Source organism: Sciurus carolinensis, chromosome 7 (assembly GCF_902686445.1).
Source record: "Sciurus carolinensis chromosome 7, mSciCar1.2, whole genome shotgun sequence".
Classification (NCBI taxonomy): Eukaryota; Metazoa; Chordata; class Mammalia; order Rodentia; family Sciuridae; genus Sciurus; species Sciurus carolinensis.
The window spans coordinates 21696864-21722671 of NC_062219.1; the positions used below are offsets into that span (position 1 = coordinate 21696864).

The following is a 25808-nucleotide window of genomic DNA, read 5'->3' on the forward strand; positions in this document are numbered from 1 at the left end:
TGCACTCAGGGGCTTGAAGCTTAAAATAAAGAAACGTTCTGCTCAGTGCTCCTAATTCTTTATTCCTGGGTGTAGGTATTCAGTGCACTGAAGGAGTTAGATGTTCTGTGGCATTTTGCTCACAAGTAAAAAAATAACACGACTAAAAGGCATGAACACAGTTGTATGTTATAGCCTATAAGTTTCTGCAAGTCAATATCACAGGCCAGCAGAACTCAATCAGCAATTGAAAATTTTAGCTTGCTTGGGGAAACAATTTCTTTTTCTTCTTTTAGGTTTTTCAATCATTGCAAATCAAAACAGACAGAAAAAAATAAGAAAAGTCTTGCAAACATAGGAACTTTTTCCCCTTCTTTTCTTCCTTCCTTTTCTCCCTTCCATCCTTCTCTTTTTCCTTCTTTTTTTCCTTTTTTACCCCCAGGGCCTCTAGCATGCTATGCAAGCACTCTGCCCCTGGGCTAAACCCCAGCCCCATTGGGACTCTTGAATAAGAACAATTTATAAAGTCTTGGGACCAACACTCAATGTTCCTAATTTTGTGATTATTTAGCACTAGGGAGCATTCCTTCCAGCACATAATAACTCTTAAAATAGTTATCATATAAATCATGGCTTAAATATTTTCCTCTTAAAATGCTGTGAAAATAAAACATTCTTGAAGTAAAACAACAAAATAAAGATGAATCTAATAAGAAAGTGTAGTATAAAATTTTAAATAGAAGCCAGGTGCAGTGGCCTATACCTGTAGTCCCAGCTACTGGGGAAGCTGAGGTGGGATTAGAAAGTTTTAGCTCAGTCTGGTCAACATGGCCAGACACAGTCTCAAAAAAAAAAAAAAAAAAAAAAAAAAAAATGTTGACATTTTCTTACCTTTCTCCCCAATATCATCCCCTAATTCCCTAATGGTAAACATGATTAACGAAACTGGTTTTAAAAAAACTTTTTATATGGAAATTTCAATCATACATAGCCTTGCAGCAATAATATAACACACTCTCCATTTATACATCATGCAGTAATATTTGCCCACTTTTAATAGTTTTTTGTAACAAGTTGGAAGCTCAAGCAGAATTTCTGTTTTTGTAAGGGCAGTTCTGATCATTTCCCTGCTTAGCAAGGCAAAATGATGTTCTCTGTATGCATATTTTTCCAGCGAAGTGACAAACTTTCATTTTTAGTACCGTGTGTATATGCCAAAGTAGGAGATATTTTGCCCTCATACGTGAGATTTCATTGCTAAAAAGATTCTCTTACTATATAATTTGCAGAAAAAAGGGGGAAAATACTAGTGCTTAATGGCTGTACAATCTTTCAGCAATTTTGATCTCAAATTAAAAGCTTCTTTCAAGCTGAGGTAATCAATTTTATATAACACCTCTAATGGAATGCTGACAAGCTAGATTTAGTGGTAAATGGAAACTGGTGACTTGGTAACCACAGCCTTCCATCTACCATGATCATTATTTACATAAATTAAGCAGAAATGTTATTCTATGATAGTGATTTTTAATGTAACACAAATTTCCTGCTTAAAATGCCATTTCTGCTATCTGGTGAATAAAATCAATGCCAGACCATTTCAATGATGAGGAGAGCAACTCTCATTTCAGTCTGATTGAGAGGCAGAAAAAAGACCCAGCCTGGATCAACACTATGCCTTCTTCTGGCCTGAATGTCTTGTTATTAAAGTATTTCTCACTTGGAACAAAAAATCTTCTCTCTTTCCACATTTTTTTTATTGGTGTATTATAGTTGTACACATTGATGGGATTTGTTGTTACATATTCATACATGCACACAGTATAACAATGTAATCTGGCCAATATCATTCACAGCACTTCCCCTACCATCTCCCACCCCGGGTCCCTTTCCTCTACTGATTTCCGTTAGATTTTCATGAGATCCCTGCCATCTTTCTTTTCCTTTTTCCTCTCAAGCTCCCACATATGAGAGAAAACAGGACCCTTGACTTTCTGAGTTTGGCTTATTTCACTTAAAATAATGGTCTCCAGTTTCATCTTGTAAATGAAAAGTTCACTTTTCTTTATGACTGAATAGAACTCCATTACATGTATATACATATGTATGTGTATATACACATATGTGTGTGTGTGTAAATATATATATATATATATATATCACATTTTGTTTATACTTGGAACAAAATTTAAACACAAACCAGAATTTAGAAGGAAATTATAATATCTGGCAGATAATGGGTTAGGTTACTTAACCCACCTAAAATTATTTTTTAAATTTATTTTAAATTGATACATTAGATAACATTTCAATCAGTTTAAGAGTTTAAGCATGTGTATCTCTTTAATCCTTTATCATTTCTTTTATGGTGAAAACTTTCAAAATCCTTCCTTCTAGCTTTTTGAAATGCAGAGTACATATTTTTAAAAAAATTTTTTAGTTGTTGATGTACCTTTATTTTATTCATTTATTTACATGTGGTGCTGAGAATCAAACCCACTGCCTCACACATGCTAGGCAAGCACTCTACCACTGAGCCCTAACACCAGCCCCTAGAGTACATATTTTTAAAAACTAACAACAACAGCAAGTCCTGAGATACCAAGCACTTGCCCAAAGACAATTAAAATACATCTAATTTTAGGAAGAAATGTAAATGACAGAGAACATAAGTGTAGCTGATACGGACTGGGTGCTTACTTTTCATGTGATACCTTCTTCAGTCTTCATGCAAACTCTATGAAGTAGGTCAGAGTCAGTGTGAACATCAGAAGATTCAGGAATCTATCCCAAGTCACCAGTAAATGAACAATCAGGCCCCAGGACAGTTACCACTATACACAAAAATATCTTTAGCAAATGTATAACAATGTGTTCATAAAGAACTTCACTATTAAACAGGAAATACAAATTAAATAGCTTTTTTTTCTTTTACTTTTTCCCCCACCAAATTGGCAGGAATTTTTTAAATTAATATATATATATATATATATATATATATATATATATATATATTTTTTTTTTTTTTTTTTTTTAATGGGTAAGGATTCTGGGAACTCTCAAAAACATGCAGACAGGAAGGTAAATTGACAGAAACTTCCTGGAGGACAGTTTAGCAATATGTTCCGAAAGCTGTGAATGTGTTTATTTGCTTTGACCTATGTACATTTACACTAAGGATGTATGCAAAAAGTGTGATGCTCACAGCTATAAACATGTTTATCATCATATTGTTTTACAGAAATTAAAAAAAAAGATTCAAATGCACAATAATGAGACTGCTATGTGAATTGTAGAATTTAGAAGGCTAGCTAATGACATGGAAAGCAAAAATACTCTCTTAGGCAGAAAAGAAGGTAAACAGAATGTGGAGCACTCCTACACATGTATTCTGAAATAAAGTGTTAAATAATACACATCAAAATGTTAATAGCAATTTTCTTTGCATTGCAGAATTTTAAGTGATTTCAATTATTTCCTGGTGCTTTTCTGTACTTCCAAAAGTCTTATGTCCATGAAGATTTCATAATTAGGTATAACCCCATAAAACTAGAAGTGCTAACTGTTTAAAAGTTAAATCCTTAACTCCTTTTTTGAGGTGTATGCATTACAATCAGGTCTACACCGTATGGTACCTGGAAACGAATATTGTCTGGCTAGCATGGAGTTGAGCTGAACCCATCTGCTTAAGTTAGCATCCAATACCATCTACTATGCATCCGGGGGAGGGAATGGAATGGATACATTTTGACCAACAAGGTAAGAATAGATGACAGATGGTGAAAGGACAGAGATGCACACCAGAACCCTAGAGATCTGTCTGTAGCTATCCCACTGGTCCTTGACAGGTCCTGTGCTCTCTATTGCTCTTCTAAAGCCATGAAAAAGCAAAGTGGGGAAATCATCTCATTCACATTACAAAGAGCAAAGCACAGTTCAAATCATACAGGAAGCATTCCTGGAAAATGTTCGGGGCAGTCAGTCATGACTTTCTAGGACCTAACAATCCCACCATGGCTGAGTCCTCAATCAGATGAAGATTAGGCTCATCTGAAGGCTCAAGTCCATGAACTGTAAGGAGAGAGGAGGGTCCAGGGGATGTGAAGATCCTCTGGGGAGGTGCAGGACGGAAGGAGGCCTTCCTGTTGCCTTCCCACCCACCCTTCCTGGCCCGGCCCAACCCAGCCCCAAGCAAGTGGGTCTCACACATGTAGAAGGTCTCCTGGTTGCCAGGGAGCAAACAAAAGGAAAGCTACAACAGATATGTCAACTAAAAGTCAACTGCCATTTCTGAGACTGTCTCCCAAAGGTTAGAAATATAAACCTTGCTGAACTTCATACAAACAAACAAGTGGGCACAAAAAGAACATCACAATAATGTTCATATCTAGGAGCTTGATTTGTATTGAGAGATACTAGAAAGAAAACTATGGTAAATGTCAAAGAAAAACAAATGACTCCCATGGCCTGCCTGTCTCACTGTGGTAAAAGATGATGTAATAGACTTCGGTGAACTGTCTTCATACAGTTGCTAAAACAAGTCCTGTTTTGCTTCACGGTGGAGGTGAAGAACACAAAGGGAAATTTAGAGCCAACTACTAAATCTACTTCTGCTTTCTAATTTTCTTTTTAGGCACACATAATCTATCTTGAAAACGAGATCCAATAGGGAAGGAAGATAGCATTACTTAAGCCTTCTTTCATTGAGCAATAAAATTTTATGTAAGAGAAAACAAAGGAACAAAGGGACGATCATAGCTAAGTGGCTTTCGGTTTTAGCAGCAGTCACCTGAAGAGCTTCAAAGGTGGCAGATGTCTATGTCACCAGTGCTCCTGCTTCAGTAGGTCCAGGATGATCTCCAGGTGATTCTAATACCCATCCGATCCATTCCACAGATACCTATTATGGCAAACCTTAATCCTAAACATCATGCATTTATGGAGAACTTTAATAGTCCCCAGGTCAGGGGCAATCTTAATGAGCAGAGAATCAACAGGAAAACAAAGGGACAGGACCATTCCCCCCCACCCCAAAACAAGTGGCTTTCATGAGCACTTTCTCCTGGCTCCTTGGGATGGACACAGGCTGGATTAGAGATCTCACCTTCAGTCTAGTGAGTCATGAAGACAATCTAAAGTCCAAAAGGGAGAGTAACCAAGAATGTTAAAGAGAGTTTGTTCCAACCTCTTTGTGTTCTTTTGTTTTGTACCAGGGATTGAACCCAGGGAAGCTTAAGCTCTGAGCCAGATCCACAATCCTCCTGCTTCAGCCTCCCAAGCCACTGGGATTACAGGTGTGGGCCACCATGCTCTGCCCAACCTCTTTGTTTTTGAGTAGACAATTGTAATTATTCTGGATGCTGACCAAAGGGAACTATGAACACAATCAAAGGTAGGGCTTTACTATTATTCATTATTAGCATCTGAATAAGTTCCCTACTGGCATCCCAGTGAAAAACGATGGATGAGAACCCTATTAGGAAATATACTGGCCTAGAATCTTGGGATCTAGATTCTGCCAGGAAGAAACTACTATCCTTAGCACATAAAATCTTGACTTTTTTGAGTGTGTGTGTGTTGCTGGGGACGGAACCCAGGGCTTCATGCATGCTAGGCAAACTCTCTACCATTGAGCTAAACTCAGTCTTGACATTTTCTTTCATATCAGGAAGAAAAGATTCGTAAAGAAGTTTCTACCTACCTCCCAAGATCAATGAATGGGGGTGATAACTACAAAGTAATAAATACCCAGGATGCCACAGAGAACTACATGAAGGCCATTGTTGCCAGCTTGTCCCTAAGGAAGTCACTTACAAACACTGTGTACAGTGTTATTTCTGATTGTAAAGGAGACACTTTGTGCCTACTTACTCTAGAGGAACAAGAAAAACTGCTCAATGCTAGGGTTGCAGCTCTGTAAGCCAGCGCTCACCCTACCAGAGGCCCTGAATTTGATCTCAGTACTTCCAAAAACAAATGAACAAAAAACCAGAACAAGTCAAAACAAACACAGAGAGAAATGAAAAAAAAATTGTTTATACCTTGTTGTGTGCTAAAATGTGTCTTTTTACTCCATGCACCCCCCCTCCCCAATTCATATGTATAAGGCCTAAGCCTCTTATCTCATACGTGACTGAACTTGGCCAGAAGGTCCCCATTCAGTTAAAATGCGGTTTTAGAATAGGCCCAGCATATTATGACTATGTCTCAAAAGAAGCGGAAATTTGGACAGATATATACACAGAGAGGAAGGACCACGAGAAGACAGGGAAAAGAGACCATTTGTAAACCATGGAGCGAGATCTGAGAAGTCAACCCTGACAGAAACTTGACCTTGAATTTCCAACCTCCAGAACTATGAGAAAATAAATTTCATTGTTTAAGCCCCCAGTCTGTGGTACTTTGTTATGGTAGCCCTAGTAAACTAACATACACATTAAGTAAAATTTGCCTAATACCAAAAAAAAAAGGAAGTTTTCCTTGTTCCACAGCAATTTATTCAAGTATTTTATACGTAGTGAGAAACTTCAGATACGTGGCTATACAATGCAAAGCACAGCAAGGCTCAAATCAAATCATGCCAGGTTTGTTTCAGAGATTAATTTGTAGTTTGCAGGAGGGGGAAAATCCCAAAGCATGTAGAGTCCTTTCTTTCTGTATTTATGATAAAGAAATATTTTAGACTTTATTTTGCTTTAGGTTCCAAAAATTTAGGATGCTTGTTTCAACAGGAACTGAAGTGCACATTTAGACACCCATATATCCACATGTGTGCGTGTTCTCTGCATATGGTATTGGGCAATATATGAAGCAACACAGATCTTGCTCCCCAGATGGATGCTCCAAATGAACACCTTCCTACACTATTCATGTTATGATCTTCAGATTCCAGGATATGTGTTTCTTAGGGACCTTTTATAATAATTTTAAGGTATTGTTAAAAGAGAATGATTATTATAAATCAGCAGGTCTACCCCCGACCCATAGGGGCCTCTGCAAACCTTTGTGTGCAAGGCTTATATAATATTCCCGTGAAAACAACAAAAATACCCCTTTTTTGGGTGGCTGCAACCTGCACCAGGGCATCTGCCTGGTGAGCAGAGCATGGTATGAATTGCCAACCTTTCCCTCCTAGGAGAGATCACAACCTGCGTGGCCCCTTGTGGTCACTCCGTATAACATTTTTCAATCACTACTCCTGTCCAACCAGCCCCACCACAGTATCTGGTAGGGAATGGGAAATTCCGTAGATTTCGTGTCACAGTAACTAACAGTTACTTTTTAGCATGCACCACGGTGACACCCAACAGACAATAAGTGCACTCTTCCCAGCAGGCTGGTTCAGATCCATAGGTAATAATTTCACTCAACTGAGTAAAACTCAGTATTCCACCCTGTTCCTTGATTTAAAAAGAAAAAAAGTTAGACCTAACAGGCAAAAATTGTCCTTTGATCATAAGACCAAAAAAAAGAGCTCCTAAAAAGTCTTATTTTCTTGCTGGATCATAAAGTTCATTGGGTAAGAACACACTTAATGTTGGTGAGGATGTGGGGAAAGGGGTACACTCATACATTGCTGGTGGGGCTGCAAATTGGTGCAACCACTATGGAAAGCAGTATGAAGATTCCTAAGAACACTTGGAATGAAACTATCAATTGACCCAGCTATCCCACTCCTTGGCATATACCCAAAGGACTTAAAATCAGCATACTACAGTGAGGTGGCCACATCAATGTTTAAATCAGCTCAATTCCCAATAGCTAAGAAGTGGAAACAACCTAGATACCCTTCAACAGATGAATGGATAAAGAATATGTGGTCCCTGTACACAATGGAGTATTACTCAGCCATAAAGAAGAATGACTATGACTTTTGTTGGAAAGTGGATGAATCTGGAGACAATCATGCTAAGTGAAATAAGTCAATTCCAAAAAAAAAAAAAAAAAAAAAACCATAGAGTCTAATGTTTTCTCTGATATGTGGATACTAACACACAACAAAGGCAGCAGGGTGGTGGTGTGTGTGGAATAAAGTTCAGTTGATTAGATAAAGGGGAATAAAGGGAAGGGAGAAGGATGGGGATAGGAAAGACAGTAGAATGAATCCAACATAACTTTCCTATGTTCACATATGAATGAATACATCTCAGTGAAACTCCACATCGTGTATAACCACAAAAATGGGATCCTAATTAGAATAAGTTATACTCCTTGTATATATAATATGTAAAAATATACTCTGTGGTCATGCATATCTAAAAAGAACAAATAAAAAAACACATTTAATGTTTTCTTAGGGTTTACTCAAGCATAATTTGAGAGTTTAAAGTGTTAATTGACATGGATTATGATTATAAAAGTCAGACTAGAAGATATACTGTCTCTTTTTAACTTTTTACTGGAGCAAAAAGCAAGAATGAGTCCTTCAAAGCAGTCTTCCACCTCTGCTAACTGATGTTCCCTAACATCTCTACCTCTGAGTTCCCAGAATCAGACGTTTCTGCCAGTTTGTGAGCAGGAGTCAGCAGTATATTATGTAGAGCCAATAAACTGCCATTGAACAACTGCGCTGTCCCTTCTAGCCACATGCCTTCAGATCCATTTTGTAGAAATGCATCTTACATCAAAGTGGCTACCCTGTATAGATTTTACAATTTTGCTCTATAGCTAATGTCATAAGAACTTGAAAAGTGCAAAACAGTGTTAAGCAATGTGCAGATAGTAACTCATTTATCCCTATGAAGTATTAGCATCATCCCCAATTTACAGCTGAGGTCACTTGAAGTCTAATGGGTGCAATAAGCAATTTTCCTGAAGTCACACAGTTAATAAATGTGGAGCTGAGATATGAATTCCAAAAGCCTGATTCAAGAGTCCATCTGAAATCCAGAAAAACCACACTAGCTTCTTTCTCCTAAGGCACCCAAAAGGTTTCTAAAATCTTTAATCTTAAGAGAACTTGTTCCCTGAAGTTTTATATTCAGAACAATTAGCAACATCTAATAACCTAATCCAGATTAGCACATCAAAATGCTTTCCACATCAGAATTACAGACTTTCTTCCCTGGTCTAATTTCTTCATCTGGGAGTTTTCTCAACTTGCGACATTTCAGTTGTTGGGCACTCAATGGGGCAGTACATCACCAACTTTCCAAAAGCCCACAAAATAATTCTGAAATAAGAAAGCATGGATACTTGGAGATTGAAGTTTTAGAGTTAGGTGATAGAGCACATGAGTTTTCTAAGGGAAACAGTAAAGAGAGACACACTTGGGGGTCAAGGCTCAAACCATCTACATTTTTCCCCTTTTATGTTAGTATTTGCAAACAAAAAGAGTTGTGTCTTCCATGATTTGGCTTTGGCTCTGGGAGTTGAGGCAAAGTATGGTTGGAAAATATAGAAGAAATTTATGTAGGAAAAACAATGGTGGGAATATATTTTGATTCCGGTTTGAAAATTATAGACTTTTAACTCATGCCACTGTATTTCATAACTATTTCAGAGTATCTCTTAAAAAAGAAATCAATGGAGAGTCCAGAATCATCAACGATCCTTTTTCTTTTCTAACCCTTAATACCAGTAAAGAAAATCCCAAGGAAATTTTACATTCTTTTTTCTATTCCCCTTCCTGTTAGATGAAGTCTTCGTGCCATTAACCTAATCTTGTCATTAAGATTAATCTAATTCATCTAGCTACTCTATTCTGGTCATTCCACTTAAATTCTCCAAAAATAAAACAAATATTATTTTTAGCTGATAATTTTTACATGAGGTTATCCAACATAATCAATGCATGAGGTTTTTCCTTAGAAACAATTCCTGAGGTTTCCTACTTCAAAGCTCAAATCTCTTCAAATCTCTTATACTTCATTGCTTCCTTAAAGAGTGGACACAATTTATTGACGACTCTAATGATCATTATTAACATCTTTGAACTGGGAGGTAAGACAATTTTGTTTGCTTTCAAATGTTTCCCTCTCCCTGGGTTAAAATGTCCAGCACTGCCTCAGTTTTCTCCATACACCACCACTGAGTCTTCTCATTCCCCTTACAGACTGGGGCAGGCTAACATATTAGACCAAGTATTTAATAATGGTGAGTTTGGAGTGGACCAGCAACCCTCAAGAACCAAGCTGCTACCTAAAGCAAGGAACAAAAAACCCTCATTGACACACTGAATGTCCACTATGAACAGTCATGGGGCTGGACAATTGATATACAATCCAACAACAATCTTCATAATAACCTTGTAAGGAGGATAACATGATTTTCAATGCACTATACCTGGGTCCCAGAAAGTTAGGTTCTTTATCTAGTTCACTCAGTAAGAAAGTAAGAGCCTAGGACTTAGGCTCACATAGCTCCAGGTCCCGTGTTCATGTCCTTGCCACCAACCCTGCACTGTAGCTGTGTGAAGAGAGGGGGTGTATTGTGTCGGTCACGTTCTCCCTGTGTTTCCTTCCCATGAAACTCTCTCTATATATCTTTTTGCCAAGAGCCATAACTTCATTATTTCCAGAATGTATCTATGAACAACTGCCCCTGTTAGGCCAGCTTCTTCTTTCTCTGGGAAGTGGTCACCATAGAGAACCTGTGCTCTCCTCTGATCTACTCCTGGTAAGGGTAGGAGAAGTCAGCTCTGACCAGAGCCCCTAGGGGAGGGTAAGTCCACTGAATTTTGAGATCAGAATCTAAAGCACACTTCTAGATGTGAGCCAGCCTTGTCTCTATCAGTAGTGAAGTGGCATCTTGGCCTCCAATTGCTTCTTCCTTCTTATTTCTCAACTGGAATGGAAATGGGGCAGGGAAGGGTGGCTACTTACTAGTGTTCTCTCCTCAATCAACCCAATAACCAAGCTGAATAAAATCAAAGAAGGTCAAAGCAAAAAAAAAAAATAATAATAATACAATTATGATCATCTTGCACTGTGCCTTGATTATAAAATGTGGAAAGAGAAGTTCATTACATTTAAGTAATCTACAAAAAATGATGGGAAGAAGATTATTAGTGAAAACAGTCTAGACTTTTCATTAATCTTTTAAGTTGGGGAATAATGGAAGAGACATTTCCATTTATAGCAATAAAATTTGAATATGGATAAAACATTTTCATGAGGATGGCACGTTCTGGGATTTCAATAAATGACAGTTATTAAACTCAGGTAGTATACAAACCAGGAAGGCGTGAGATGGTTTGATTGTGTCCATCTCTTTATTTATGTGATGACCATAAGTTTATATCCCACTTCCTTGAGCTGGTTCCCTTGGGCCCTGTTCTTCCCCTCAACCCATTTATACATACTCTTTGTGAGTATGTACAAATCTTTCAAACAGGAAAAAGAAAGAAAAAGCTTTACTATCCAATCTTTGCAGCAACTCTGATCAAGAGGTGAGGACTATTTTTCAACTTCCCGAATTTGAGGGTGGCCAGGAGAGTGGGACTTGCTTTGACCAATCATAGGTTCATAATGCAAACAGAGGTTTGAGAAGCACTTGTGTTGAAGGGTTGCTCCTGATACAGTTCTATGAAGAACTGGGCTAGCCTGCAGGAAGGTGAGGCCCAGCTGTGTCCAGGATTCAAGCTGAGCACAGCCCCCAGCACGTCCACCAAATGACTGAGCATGCGGAAGGGCAGGAGAGACCAACACAGTGCCACACAGCACTGAGAGAAAGAAGAAAATATTTTTTATTTTTTATTTGTTTGTTTTGTTACCAGGGATTGAACCCAGGGGCGCTTAACCACTGAGCATATGCCCAGCTCTTTTTATATTTTATTATGTTTTGTTAAGTTGCTTAAAGGCCTCACTCAGTTGCTGAGGCTGACTTTGAACTTGTGATCCTCCTGCCTCAGTCTCCTGACTACTGGGATTATACACACACACCACCACAAAACGTGTTTTTTTAAGGCACTAAGATTTGTAGCAGCTTCTTAATGTGGCAAAAGCTAACCAATACAGAAACTGGTATCTAGAAGTGGCATCTAAACGATCTAAGACATTCAACATTGGCTTTGGACACTGACAGCTGGTGACATGTGGAAGGAAACTGTCAGCAAAAACTGGGAAGATGCATGCACACTGTTGGAGAAGACTGGGAAAGAGGTGAGGAGACACTCGAGCAGCCAGGGCAAAGGCAGCCCGTGCTGTGGTTGAGCGAAACAACTGGCAACGTTGTCGCCTGCGGCAGTGTGTAAAAATCGAGCGAAACTTGGATCAAGCTGCACAGACCTCCAGACTGTTGAAAATGCTAATTGAGTGCTTCTAGCTACATTTAAGGTTCTGCAAGAGAGAGACGAACTAAAAATTGAATTGTCTAGTTCGTAAGCATTAGAGAAAATTGAGAGAAGCCAGAACTCCTAAGATTGGAAAAATAAAGTCATTTTAACTCTCCAGTCTCTTCAGCAGGAAGAGTCTCAAAATAAGAATCAGCCTCAGAGTGAAACCTTTGTAAAATTTAACACAGATGGTTGCATGGAGACAAAAGGGGCTCTAAGACTCTTGAGGATTTATAGCAGTTTGACACTCAGCCCAAAGGAGAGAGAGGTCTGACTTGAAAGAAATCTGTAGGTGGAGGTTTTAGGGGCATGGACTCTAATCAGATAAGCAATCTACAAAGTTTTTGAAAGTTTTACTGACAAGAACAAGAGTTTGGCTTAAAAGAAAGTTGGGGACCCTCTTTTCAAGAGGCCTCTGGGTCCTAGCTCTGAGCTGGAACTAGGTCTAGGAAGTTGTGTGGAAACAACGAGCCATCTCTTCTGGGAGAGGAAGGTGTTTTAAAGGGCAGGGTCAAGAGCTGTAGAGAACCTGAACCAAGAGTGACTTCTGAGGAGCAGGGCTGGGTCCTCATCAAGGGGCCTCTCTAGGCTGAGGAGTGGGGAACTGGCAGCACCTGCACAGAACTGCTGGGGACCCGCGGTGTATTCTATCCCTGTTTTGTTTGTTTGCTCTTTCAGAGAGTGTGCTGTGCTTATCCCTTCCTATGTCTCCTTAAATTCTGGGTGTGCCTGGGGGACACAGCCTACCTTTTTAGAGTATGATCTCAGAATCAGAAATCTGAAGAGCCATATCTGAGGAGGCTTGTCCATATCCAGATCTTCTGCAGTCCCAAGATAAATAACCCTCTGCATCTAGAGGCTAATGCCATAATCGCATGAGATTGTAGAAATTTTAGGATGGGAATGAGCATTTTTTTCTTGCAGGAAAAATGTAATTTTTACCAAACACAGACTATACTTGATAAAATACATGACCACAAATTCTTAGCAGTACAGTAGCCCCCCAACTTATCTGTGGGCAATACATTCTAAGTTGTTCTGCAGATGCTAAAACCATAGAGCATAGCAAATATATGCTGTGTCTTTTCCTATTTGTACATACATATGGTGAAGTTTAATTTGTAAATGATGCACAGGAAGAGATTAACAATAGCAACTAATAATGAAATAGAACGACTGTAACAATAGAGGATAATAAAAGTTATTTAAAACCAATGAATTGTTTCTTTCTGGAATATTCCATATAACATTTTTAGACCACACTGATTATAAGTAGCTAAAACCATTGAAAGAAAATCTGCAGATAAGGGAGGACTTCAATACCTCCCATCAAAAAACAGGGTCTGTTCCTGTGTTCTTTGAATTTTGATTTGGCCACAAGACTTGCTTTGCCTCAAAAGACAGGAGAACTCATACATGACGCAAGCAGTTGCTTAAATAGTATAAGCACGTGGGGGATGGCCCCTCTGATTACTGGGAACATTGTGAGGAAGCTCAGGTGAGGTTCCTGGAGGATGAGAACCATGTGGAGAGAGGCCAGTCCCAAAATAGTCCCTAACACAGCACTATGACTGAACCCAATTGAGGCTGGGACAAGAACGACCCAAAGCTTGCTGTCTGCCCGGTACTACTACAGATGCCTAATGTGGATCATCTCAGGGTAAATAATGAATTGTTATTTTGGGATGATTTGTTATGCTAACAAAGTCAATGATGTACCCTCTTTGGGTTTCTTTGTGCTCCATAAGATGTATTCTTTAAAGACAAAGTAGGAAGCTAGTTTGAATCATGGGAAAAAAATCATAATTTTTGGAAAGTAAATTCTCATGCATTTAAAACAAAAGTTTATTGCTACAATTTAAACAAATAAACAAACATAAGTGGCAAGTGCCAAATTATCCTGATGATGTATGTTACCTCCTTGATTATCATGCTCTAAATTATATCTCTTGATTTTAATTCAGTATCCATTTATGATATTCTATTCCTATTCTATGCAAAAGTTAATATGAAGCATATACATTTTATTAAAGCATGCATTTCCTAAGATGTCTGAGGACAGCTCCTCCTTTTTTTTTTTTTTTTTTTTTTTTTGTGGTGCTGGGGATTTAAACCCAGGGCCTTGTGCTTGCAAGGTAAGCACTCTGCCAGGTGAGCTATATCCCCAGCCCACCCTCCCCTTTTTTTAAAGGATTGTGCTCAGTCATGATGAACAGCCTGGGGTGAGGGGATGCTAAATAAAGATGATCCCCCACACAAGCAGTCTCCACAAAAAGGCTCTGAAAAGATTGTGTGATGCGCAGTGTGTTACACAGGATCCTTGAGCTGTGGGGTCAGGACAGCACCCGGATACCTGGCAGTTTTAACCTTGGCCAAGGTTCAGTCTGATAAGAGGTTCTGAGAACTCGAAGAGCCAGCTTTGAAAAGGAGGTGGGCAGGTTCAAGTGTATCACAATTCTGTTGCTAGATCACCCAAATAAAGAGTAGAGGACAGGCACGGTGTGACTTTCTGATCACGTGACTCTCTCCTGCCATTAAAAACTGGGCCATGGAAATTTCTTGCCACCACACCATGAAGAACAAAGATGAGGGGGATGTGAACTAGGTGGATGAGGAATGTCATAAGTTGATTAGGGCCTCATTCACCCTTCAGAAAGTCACAGGGAATCAGGACACTTGTTTTCCGAGCTGTGGGATCTGCCTAGAATTCCAAGTCTACTTGGAAGCAGAAGAGCGTGGTCACTGATGCAGCCTGGGGAGGCTTACGGAGCCACATTTGGACCCTACCCTGTCCCATTACAGGGCCTCACCTGGGCTTCCCTGGCTGGTTTCAGGGATCCCGGCAGCTGCCAACAGAAGAATGTGACTCCTAATACATTTGTGCTTTTCAAGCCTCAACTTAGGTCGCATTTCTTTGTGCGCCACCTTCTCTAAATCTGGTCTTCTCTGTGTATAAATACCCACCTCAGAGCATGGTGGTGAAGATTAAGTGAGGTAATTCACGTGAAGCTCTCAGACCAACCTGGCAGACAGTAACCCCTCTGTATTTGCTACTTGCTCTCATCTACTCACATGATTTGAATCCACTCAAATAATATAGGTCCAATAGCCATTTGTAGAGATAGTGCATTTGCTAATATATTACTAGCAGTTTATTTTTCATCTCATCTCCAATCAGCGCGAACACTGATGTCTGTGAGTTACCAGGTTATTTGAGGTTTTCAATAACTTCTTTCTCAATGACCTTATTGTAATCTTTTTCTGATTATAAAAGCAACCCATGCTCTTTGTAACAATAATAAATCAAATAACACAAACTTGTTTGACATGAAAAGTCAACATTTTCCTTAATTTAACACAACGATACATAGTAACTACCAACCAACCAATGATAAAAATCGATTAAATTCTTCCAGATTCTTTTCTTTGCTAACAGGTGGTAAATAGTTCAGAGACAGTCTTCACAAGAAAGAACCCTGTTTCTGTGAAATACAGAACATTTCCCTGGTAAACCACAGTTCTCAGGTTTCTGCTTGACAGGGGCATCCCTCAGAGATGCAGGGCCACAGAGAAAGTCACACTGAACATTCTACCGACAAAATCTTGTGCAGGTGAAATCAGATAAAAAGAATATTGAGGGCAACCTGGAAAAGGAAAGGAAGTTCTAGAAAAGAAGAGAACATTCATGAGCATTTTCATGTTTAAGAATCTCAGGATGCTGACCCCAAGTCCACATACTTCAGAACCATGAAAGTATCTGGAAGAGCCTCAGCCAGTCTGCAAACTTTGTGTTTACTGCTTGTTAAGTCTAGGGCCAGGTATTCTTTTGGGAGTAGATTAACAATTTTAGCTTAATAAGCATCCATCAAACATCAGGTTCCCTCCCCACCCAATTAATTAATGAGGTTTTATTGTTAGTGGCTGTAGATGATGCAAAAGCAACACAGTCAGTAGAAACAGTACTTTGAATTTTTTTATTTTGATCTTTTTCCAGCTTCTATGCAGCACCATTGTCCCTCAGGATGCTGTACAAGGGCAGTGAGCCACAGGGTCATGTGTGGGAACAACCCATACTCTAAAGGGTCTTGCATAGCTAAATTGCAATGTTCAGTAGGTTATGTATGCTAAATACATTTTTGACTTCTGGTATTTTAACTCATAGTAGCTTTGCTGGGTACATAACGCCCCGTAGGTTGAAGAGCATCTGCATTGTGAACTACTGCCATTCATAACCAGTTCCTATTACCAGGTAGTTAACTCAAGATTGTACAGGATCTCTTCCTTGGAAGGATGTGCAGACCCTATGATCTAAAATGATCCTATGAAACCAAACCACTATCACTATTCTGTTTTCAGTTTCTATAATACTCCTCTAACTCAAGTGACAGAATATGAATGTCCTATATTTAGTATAAAGCTCAGGGAAGTATGAATTAGATAACTTGTATTTACTGTACAAAAGAGGGTCAAGAAAACAAATTCACTTATCATAATGAACATTTTTATTTCAGAGTGAATGTCTAGTATGGTACCTACCAAAGACAACAGATAAATTGTTCTTTATAAAAAAAAAAACCTAAAATGCAACAGCTGACCAAATTTCTCATACATTACCTAAATGTACTCTGTTCTCTGAAGCAACTGTGCTGTTTAGAGCTGTATGGAATCAACACCTACAGGTGCTGGGAGGGGTGGAGGCAACACTACACTACTACATAAGCTTCTGATTGAGATAAAAGGGATGGAGTATCTTTGCAGTGATACTGGTAACGTTCATAATAGGAATCAGTGAATAACTTCCTCTCCATTTGAAGGGGCAGAAAATTCTGTAGCTAAAAACCAGCCTTTGAGTATCCAGGCAGAATAATTCCTACCAACCATGAAATGCATACACATTAAACCACAGAACTCATTTATCTTACTGTTGAGTAGTCTTTGTAATTAATTTTTAACACAATATTAAAATATCTCAATTTATCAGCTAAAATATGTACATCATAGAAATATTAATATAAAATTTTCAATAAAAATAGAACGAAAATGTTAGAAATCTAAAATAAGATTGATGAAATATTTAAATATAGACAAAGCTGAAACTAAAACTGACTTATGCAACTTCCCTATCATCAACTTGCCTGGTAGAGGCTTGCAACACAGTGAAAGAACTGTGAAGGTCACAGCGTAACATACCTTTGGTTTCCTGTGTATTTAGATTTATTAATTCACTTGTCTAGTAACTTCAGGTTTAAATGAGGCTGCAGCATGGTGGTGCGTGCCTGTGATCCCAGCAGCTCAGGCAGCTGAGGCAGGAGGGTGGCAAGTTCAAAGCCAGTCTCAGCAACTTAGCGAGGCCCTAAGCAACTTAGCTAACCCTGTCTTGAAATGAAAAATAAAAAGGGCTGGGGATGTGATTTAGTGGTTAAGTGCCCCTGGGTTCAATCCTGATTCCAAAAATAAAATAAATAAAATAAAATAAAATAAAGTAAAATAAAATAAATGAGGCTGCAAAGTTGGAAGAACCTGCATGAACTGCCAGCTTTAGGCAAATTAGAGTAACAACAACCTTAGGAGGTCCCTTTACATAGTGTGTGACCCACAGTGAATGGATTCTCAGTAAGTGCAAGTGTTTCCTTAGATAATGCTTACATTTTTACTCATGTTGATAAATATAAACATTCTCTGTGAACGTTGACAGGAAAAACTGCAAATGACAGTTGAGTCATGTGCATTTCCCTCCCTGCCTCTTGGTCCAATATCCTCTAGAGAAACTCCATTCTGGGTGCCCCTCATCCTGCTTTCCTTCTGAAGGCACCCTCCAAGCAGAGATACCCTCTCCACCCCTACCCCCGGTTTAAATTCAACTTTGCCCACTTAAATGTCCCAGTCCTATGCTCCATCCTCTATGTTTAAGATCATAAAAAACAAATTTGGCAAATATATCTGCTCATATACACAAATAGCATAATGTACCACTGTACCCAGAAAATAAGTTTGTATTTATAAAAAAGGCTTTTCTATTCTGGGTAAAATGGCAAACTGAACATTACCTTTGCTCCCATACAAAACCCCACTGAAGGAACTTTCTAAAAGGTATAAGCCAACAGGGATAAAAAAAAAAAAAAAATAGGAGAGAAGAGAGCAGCAACACAGTTTTGGAAGTTTTAAGTTAAATGAACAATTGACAACTAATTTAGCAGGTATAAGAAGTTGAATCCTCAGCTAGTGGTGGGAAAGGCCAGGAAATTACCTGTTACCCCATGAAATACAGAGCCAAGGGAATCGGAAAGACGGGCTGGGAAAGGGGGTGAAGGTGGGAAACAACAAATTGGGTTCAGTTAGAAGCTTTCCTGTCCCACATGCACAGAAAAACATACTCTACATAAGGCAAAGGAGAATACTGGGGTAGACATACTCAACAAGAAACAGGAGGCTCGACTGGGTACAAGGGACGTAGGACACCCAGAATTTTCAGTTCATCTACTGTCCAGCACACCAAGTTATCACTTAGAGGAAGGAGAATAAATGGTTCTCTTCTATAAAGCAGAAAAAAAAAAGAGGAAGAAATATAAAGAATGTAGAGGTTTAGTTCTTTATGTTCAAATTCTGAATGATAAGGATTCCAGGGAATCCTTATTACAGAGAAGGGGACACAAGGACAGAGAGAGAGAGAGAGAGGGAAAGAAAGAGGAAGACAGAGAATGGGGGGAGAGTTAAGAGAGAAAGAGGAGGAAGAAAGAGAGAAGAGAGAGGGAGGGGGAGAGGGAGAAGAGAAAGAGAGAGAGAGAGGGAAGGGAGAGGGAGAAGAGAGAGAGAGAGAGAGAGGGAAGGGAGAGGGAGAAGAGAGAGAGAGAGATCTTATTATAAACACTAGGAGCCAGAATGCCTTGGATTTATACAAAGGAACACTGAAAATTTAAAAAGTTTAACGATGCTCTAAACTTCTAAGGAAAATGTGTCTCCGACTCAGAGTTTTATAGCCAGTCAAGATATTAAGCATATGTAAAGGTAGAATAAAAACTTCAGAAACACAGTCTCAGAATATTTTACATCCTATGGTAAACAGTAAACTTTTTTCTCAGAAAAAGAACAGGGGATGCTTTTCAACAAAACAAGGAAGCATAGCAAAAAGATACAGCATAGAATCCTAACAAGGATGTCCTGGCCTGTCATGACGATGGGAAAGGAAAATGAAGGTCATCAGTGCATTTGACCAATAGAATATTGTCCAGATCAGGGAGGGGGTTACAGATGTGTTCAGAAAGATGAAATTAATAGAATATTTGAAATTGATAGAATAATTGATAGACATTTCTTGAGAGGAGATTTAGACAATCTGGAGTTGACAAGATTATAGGTATGACTAAGTTTAAAAAAAAAGAAAGAAAGAAAGACCAGATAATTAAATTCCAGGAAAGCAAAAAATATTGTATAGTTATGGGAAAGCAATCACAGCACAATAAATAGCTCAGCTGTGATTAGTATTTTCATAATAATAAAAATGTGATCATTCAAGATTGACCTAACTTAAATTATGATAGAGTTATATTGGCAGGATGGGGTCAGGCGGAGTGTACCCCATAGGGAGAGGCAATAGGTAATGACTGACACTGAAAGACCAAGAGATAGTTAATAGAAGGGAGTCATTTAGAGATACGAATAAGTACCAAGAATGGTTGAAAGTCGTGCTTTGGTGAGGTGGAAATGGGAGAGAAGGTTGACTTTTTTCATTAGATTTTCATTTTTCACTAAATGTCTTACAGAACTATGTACACATAAATTTGATAAAAATTAAACACCAGAAAGAAGAAGAACAGCAAAACCAAGCAACAGCAGCAGCAGCAGCAGCAGCTGGGCCTGCTGGCACATGCCCTTAAACCCAGCTACTTGGGAGGCTGAGGCAGAAGGATTAGAAAGTTGAGACCAGCCTCAGAAATTTAAAGGAGACCCTGTCTCAAAATAAAAAAATAGAAAGGGCTGGGGGCTGTAACTCAGTGGTAGAGCATCCTCAGATTCAGTCCCCGGTATGGGTGGAAGCCAGGGGTAGGGGTTTTCTAGAAACACAAACCGCTAACCACAGGAACAATCCTGTGAATTTTGGCTCGAGGATAACTAAGAATTCCTTAGGAGATCTGGCTTTCTGCTTAGTTTTTTTTTTTTTTTCTCACATTAATATCTCCTTACAGATTCCACTTTAGAATTAACATGTATTCATATTTACTAGTGGAATCTGAAACTCTCCCCAAGTTAATTTTTTGACTGAACTAAATCCAAAATTTCCAACAGGGTTTAAATAAAAAAATCTGAAAAAGAAAATGATCCTAAAATAAATCTCAAATAATAAATGATTAATTTTTTATAAATTGAAAAGAACATAGTAATAGCAAATTGGGGGAAGTCCTAGCAGACATTAACACCTATTGTAAAACAGTAATAAAAATAATAAAAATGACCCTTCACCAAACATAAAAATAGATACAAACAGACATGAATAAAACATTGAAAAATAGACCAATTAAAAATGTTAATATATTTTAGTATAACATTTACAATGTTAATACATGAACAAGAAGTCATCAGAAAATAATATGGTAAAATAATATGGTAAAAAAAAATAGGGGATGGAGCTCAGTGGTAAGAGTATTTGCCTATCATGTGTGAGGTCCTGGGGTTTGATCCCCAGTTCCTAAAAAAAAAAAAAAAAAAAAAATCTATATGCATATTCAATCAGGCTGGCATATTTGACTAGCAAAAATTTAATTCTCTCTAATCCTTACCATAAACCCCATAATAAGTCTCAGATATATCAAAGAATTAAAAATGCAAAATCAATAATAAAATATTAATAGAAAAATAAAAAAATATTTACCAATATTTTAGGATAATGATAACTTTCTAGGAAATTTGAGACTGTGGAAGAAATAGCAAAAAAAAAAAAAAAAAAAACCAAATTCTACTCATAAAATTTGAAATTTCTGTCTGGACATGGTTACACACAGTTGTAATGCAGGAGACTCAGGAAGCTGAGGCAGGAGAATCACAAATTCAAGGTCAATCTCAGCAATTAAGGGAGACACTCTCAAAAAGGGTTGGAGATGTAGCTCAGTGGTAAAGGGCCCCTGAGTTCAACTCCCAACACACATACGCACAAAAATCAAAATTTCTGAACAGCAGAAAAAGAATAAATAACATTAAAAATTAAAGCAGAGATTGAAAAAAAGTTTTAACCAAAATAGACATTATAAATATAATCACTATTGCATAGAGATAATTCCAACTGATAAGAAAATGACAAAACAATAAAAATGGGGCAAAATATGTAGAAAGACAATTTTTAAGAGATAAAACAGTCTCAATAAAAATGTGAAATGATATTATCAGCTATTTATCAAAGAAATATAAATAAGTTTAGACTTACTTAGCCAAAAATGAGAGAAATGATCAAATACACAATTTATCTATGCTTTTGTTACTGGAACTAGATTGAAATAATAAAAATGAATATACTTATTGTGTTTATGCTGCTGCTAACAGTGGTGGGTGTATTTAAACCTAGATGTCAACAGAAAGCAGAAACGTGTAGCACCTGAAGTTTCAGCATAATTCATAACTTGAGAAAATTTCCAACTAAACAACAAAAATACGCTGACTAAGCAGGACTCTCCTCTGCCAACAGCTAATCTTTTCAGGTGAGTTGACACCACTATAATCTGAGTCTTTGATGAACACACTCCATCCTCTAAAATTTCTGCATTTTCAAAGAGAAAATATTCCATTTTACCCCCAGGGCCTTTTATTTAAAGATTCAAATTCATGATTTCGACTGGATTCACAATGGCTAAACCCATTACCCTAGACTTCAGCAATGAACCAAGTTCAACCTACACACAACAGAAAGTTTAAAAACAAATGTCTAGAATTATTTCCTGATCATTCAAATGCTCCGTTTATACAATATTTACAGTGAAATCAAGACATAAGAAATAAGACTATAAATTAAATAATACTTGAACTCAACTAAAGGGATATGTAAAGGATGGGGGAAAGACATGCGACTTCCGAACAGGCTCATAGGACATCCCGGAAAGTCAGTCCTTCAAGCCTGACTTACGCATCCTCTTGCCCTGTTTTTTAATTCCATCTTTTTGGTTTCTGTGTTGTCAAAATGCTGGAGGGCATGGATAAGTTCAAGTTGACTTACATGGGACACAGCAGAACGTTAGGTACCTTCACCTATGCCAGCAAAGTACGGCTTCATGGTGACTTCATCTGTGCTTACCTGCAGTTAGTCAACTTGGGGTTTTTTTGGAGTTTTTAAGGTAGAGAGTCAGAGGTTAAACATGCACATGTTACCCGTTGGCATATTTGATTTGTAATGTCAGGTTAAACAAGAAAATTTTTTCATTGCTTGTTTTTTTAGTACTGGGGATCGGACCCAGAGCCCTCTATCACTGAGCTATATCCCCAACCCTTTCTATCTTTCTGTTTTTATTTTGAGATAGGGTCTAGCCAAGTTGCCCCAGTTTGGTTTTGAACTTGCTGTCCATCTTCCTGCCTCTCAGCTCACAAGTCGTTGAGATATAGTTGTGTATCACTGTGCCAATCTGGTTTCTTTTTCAACCCAAGGACTGCCTGTTCTTTTATATTCTAACTTTAGGGTTATTCATTTATTGAATATAATAAATGTAAGTACATCGCAACAAAAATACTGCAAAAATTCAAAGGTTAAAAAAATCAAGAATAAGGAAAATATATGTTCACCACAATATACTATCCAGCTTTTAAGAGTGAGGACATCTTGTCATTTGTGACAGAATGGATAAACCTGGAGGACATTATCCTGAGTGAAATATGTCAGGCTCAGAAAGACAATACCACATGACCTCACTCATACATGAAATCTAATGAAGTTGAACTCAGAAGTAAGAGTACAGAGTGATGGTTAATGGAGACTGGGGAGGGGAAAGAAGGACAGAATTGTTGCTTAAAAGGTTCAAAGTTCCAGACAGACAGAAGGAAGAGGTTTTCAGATCGATTGTAGGACAGTGGCAGCAGTATGATTATAATCAATGATAATGTATTATGTATTCAAAATAAGAGAGCAAATTTTAAATGTTTCACCAAGAAGGTGATGGGTCGGTTAATTAACTTGATTTACTCATACCACCTTGTAAATGCCTATCAAAATATTACACTGTACCCCATAAACATATAAAATATAATGTGCCAATCCAAAAATATTAATAATTTTTAATCAAAAAATTAAATCCTGCTGGGTGCAGTGGCACATGCCTATAATCCCAGTGGCCTGGGAGGCTGAGGCAGGAGGATCACAAGTTCATGATCAACCTCAGCAACTTAGTAAATCCTGTCTGAAAATGAAAAATCAAAAGGGGTGGAGATGTGTTCAACCAAAAAGTTGTCATTCCTAACCCCAACTAAGCTTACAACTTATTGGAAGAAATAAGAAGGAATAATAATGAAAATTTTAAAAAATAAAAATAATAAAAAAGCAAGACTTCACCAAGGAGAAAAAGGAGCCAGCGTGAGCTGCCAAACTGGGCGGAGGCTCTGAACTGCTACGCCAGTGTCACCACCTCCCTCCCACAGCATTTAAAGTGAAGTGGAAAGATGGGAAGTCAGAACAGACACTTGCCTCTCAGTAGATGAGCTCCCCCATGGTCCCCCAACAAAACCCAAAGGCTGACCTGTCAATCATCCTCCTAGGTTGCAATAATCAGATCCTTAAAATTCATTGTCTAAAATCTGTAACAGAAGTTTATATGTTCAGAGCTTTCAGTTTATTTTCTTACCCTGCATATTACAGATTTATGAACAAACTACATATTGATGAACAAACTCACTTCTAGTAATGACACATTGAATGAGACACACAGAAACTCCCCATTCCTTACTGTCTGTTTTACTCAATAAATGGAGGGGTCCTTTTCTTGTTTTCTCTTTGCCAACATGTGTGCTCACATACGGAACACACACATTAAAGACTTGTCAATGTTTCTGAACTAGATAGACCAAAAGATCTTCCTTTGTTAAAAAGAGGTCTCATGCCTAGTAACGAAAGTCAACCTCCTAACTTCTATTCTGATATGACTTATGTTTCATGAGAATGGGACCTTTTCTCCAACCTTAGGCTAGGCTGGGTTCCCAGCTTGATGACCCGGTACTTCTGGTACTTCCTCTTTGTCAATCCTCCCCATATTTTATTGCATTGTTTTATAACACAATGTCTTCTTAATTGTTCTTTTTTTTTATGCTTACCCATAAACTCCCTGGGGTCAGGAGCTGAACCTGTTGTGTTTGCAATGCACTCCTAAGCATCTAGTATCTAGAAAATCCTCAATAAATCCTTGTTGAATAAATATGCTCACTGAATGGTTATTTTCAGTCTTTTTTTTTTTTTTAATGAGGCTGGGTCTTTTGTACACAGACATGAGAAAGGCAGTCCTTGATCTCACAGAGAATAATGATAATAAATGCAACAATAGAGAGATCTATGGGAGCACTTTGACAGCTCAGTGGAAGATGCCAGACTCTATCACCTTGATGGTGAAGAAGCTTCCTACAGAAGATGGTGACTGAGCTGATTATAAGTATTCTAACAGGAGTTAGCTGGGTAAGGAGAAGGGGAAGGGGACCCAGACAGAGACAACCTGAGCAGAGGCACGAAGCAGGGAGGGCACAGAAACAACAGCAATTTGATGTTGCAGGAGGGGATAAAACACACCAAAGTGTGCTGGCAGTTTATCAGATTATTCTTTAAGTGACTAATACTTCCTGCAATGAATGATCTGACTCAAAATTGATAGACTAAATACTGCTTTCCTCTTTAAAGAAAAATTATTGCCTATTTTGGTGACTCAGACAATACATTTGCCTGCATTTATGAAAGTTCTTTCTTCTTTTTTTTGGCGGGGGGGATGCTGGGGATCGAACTCAGGGCCTTAGTGCTTACAAGGCAAGCACTCTGCAGAGTGAGCTATCTCCCCAGCCCCATGAAAGTTTAACCTTCCTCCCAAAGTGACTGCTCATCCTATCAGATGGTCATTGAAGTTTTAAGGCAGCACCTCAAAACTTCATCTGGCATAAGAGTTCCCAGAACCTCCCTATTCTCCTGGAAAGTTGACTACTTCCCGTAAGTTATGAATTCCCCTTCTTCATCTAGAGCAATTCAAGGCAGTGGGCATGTCTTGCCTTGCTGCCTGAGACAGTGAAAGGTCAAGCCAGAGGCACAACTCCCGTCCCCCTCCGCTCCCTTCCTCTTCTCTCCCCTTCCTCCTCCTTCTTCCTCTTTTTCTTCCTCCTTCTCCTCCTCCTCTTTCTTTCTCTCTATCTCTTGTCTCTTGTCTCCAGTAATCTTGGTCAAAAGCCAGCCAAGGAATTTGGACTGGACTCTCTTGTTCACTTCAAGAATTTAAATGGAGTGCTCGCTTTGGCAGCGCATATACTAAAATTGGAACGATACAGAGAAGATTAGCATGGTCCCTGTGCAAGGATGACACGCAAATTTGTGAAGCGTTCCATACTTTTTAAATGTTCT

The 25808-nt window shown here is 38.4% G+C and overlaps 1 protein-coding gene and 1 non-coding gene across 4 annotated transcripts in view; one reads left to right on the forward strand and one right to left on the reverse strand.

Moving 5' to 3' along the window:
* Nucleotides 1-25808, reverse strand: part of Stx11 (syntaxin 11) — a 46484-nt gene that overhangs the window by 3343 nt on the left and 17333 nt on the right. The gene's annotated exons all lie outside the window — the stretch shown is intronic.
* LOC124989858 (U6 spliceosomal RNA) lies at nt 25692-25798 on the forward strand. The gene has a single exon (XR_007109668.1). It is a non-coding gene; the product is annotated as a U6 spliceosomal RNA (small nuclear RNA).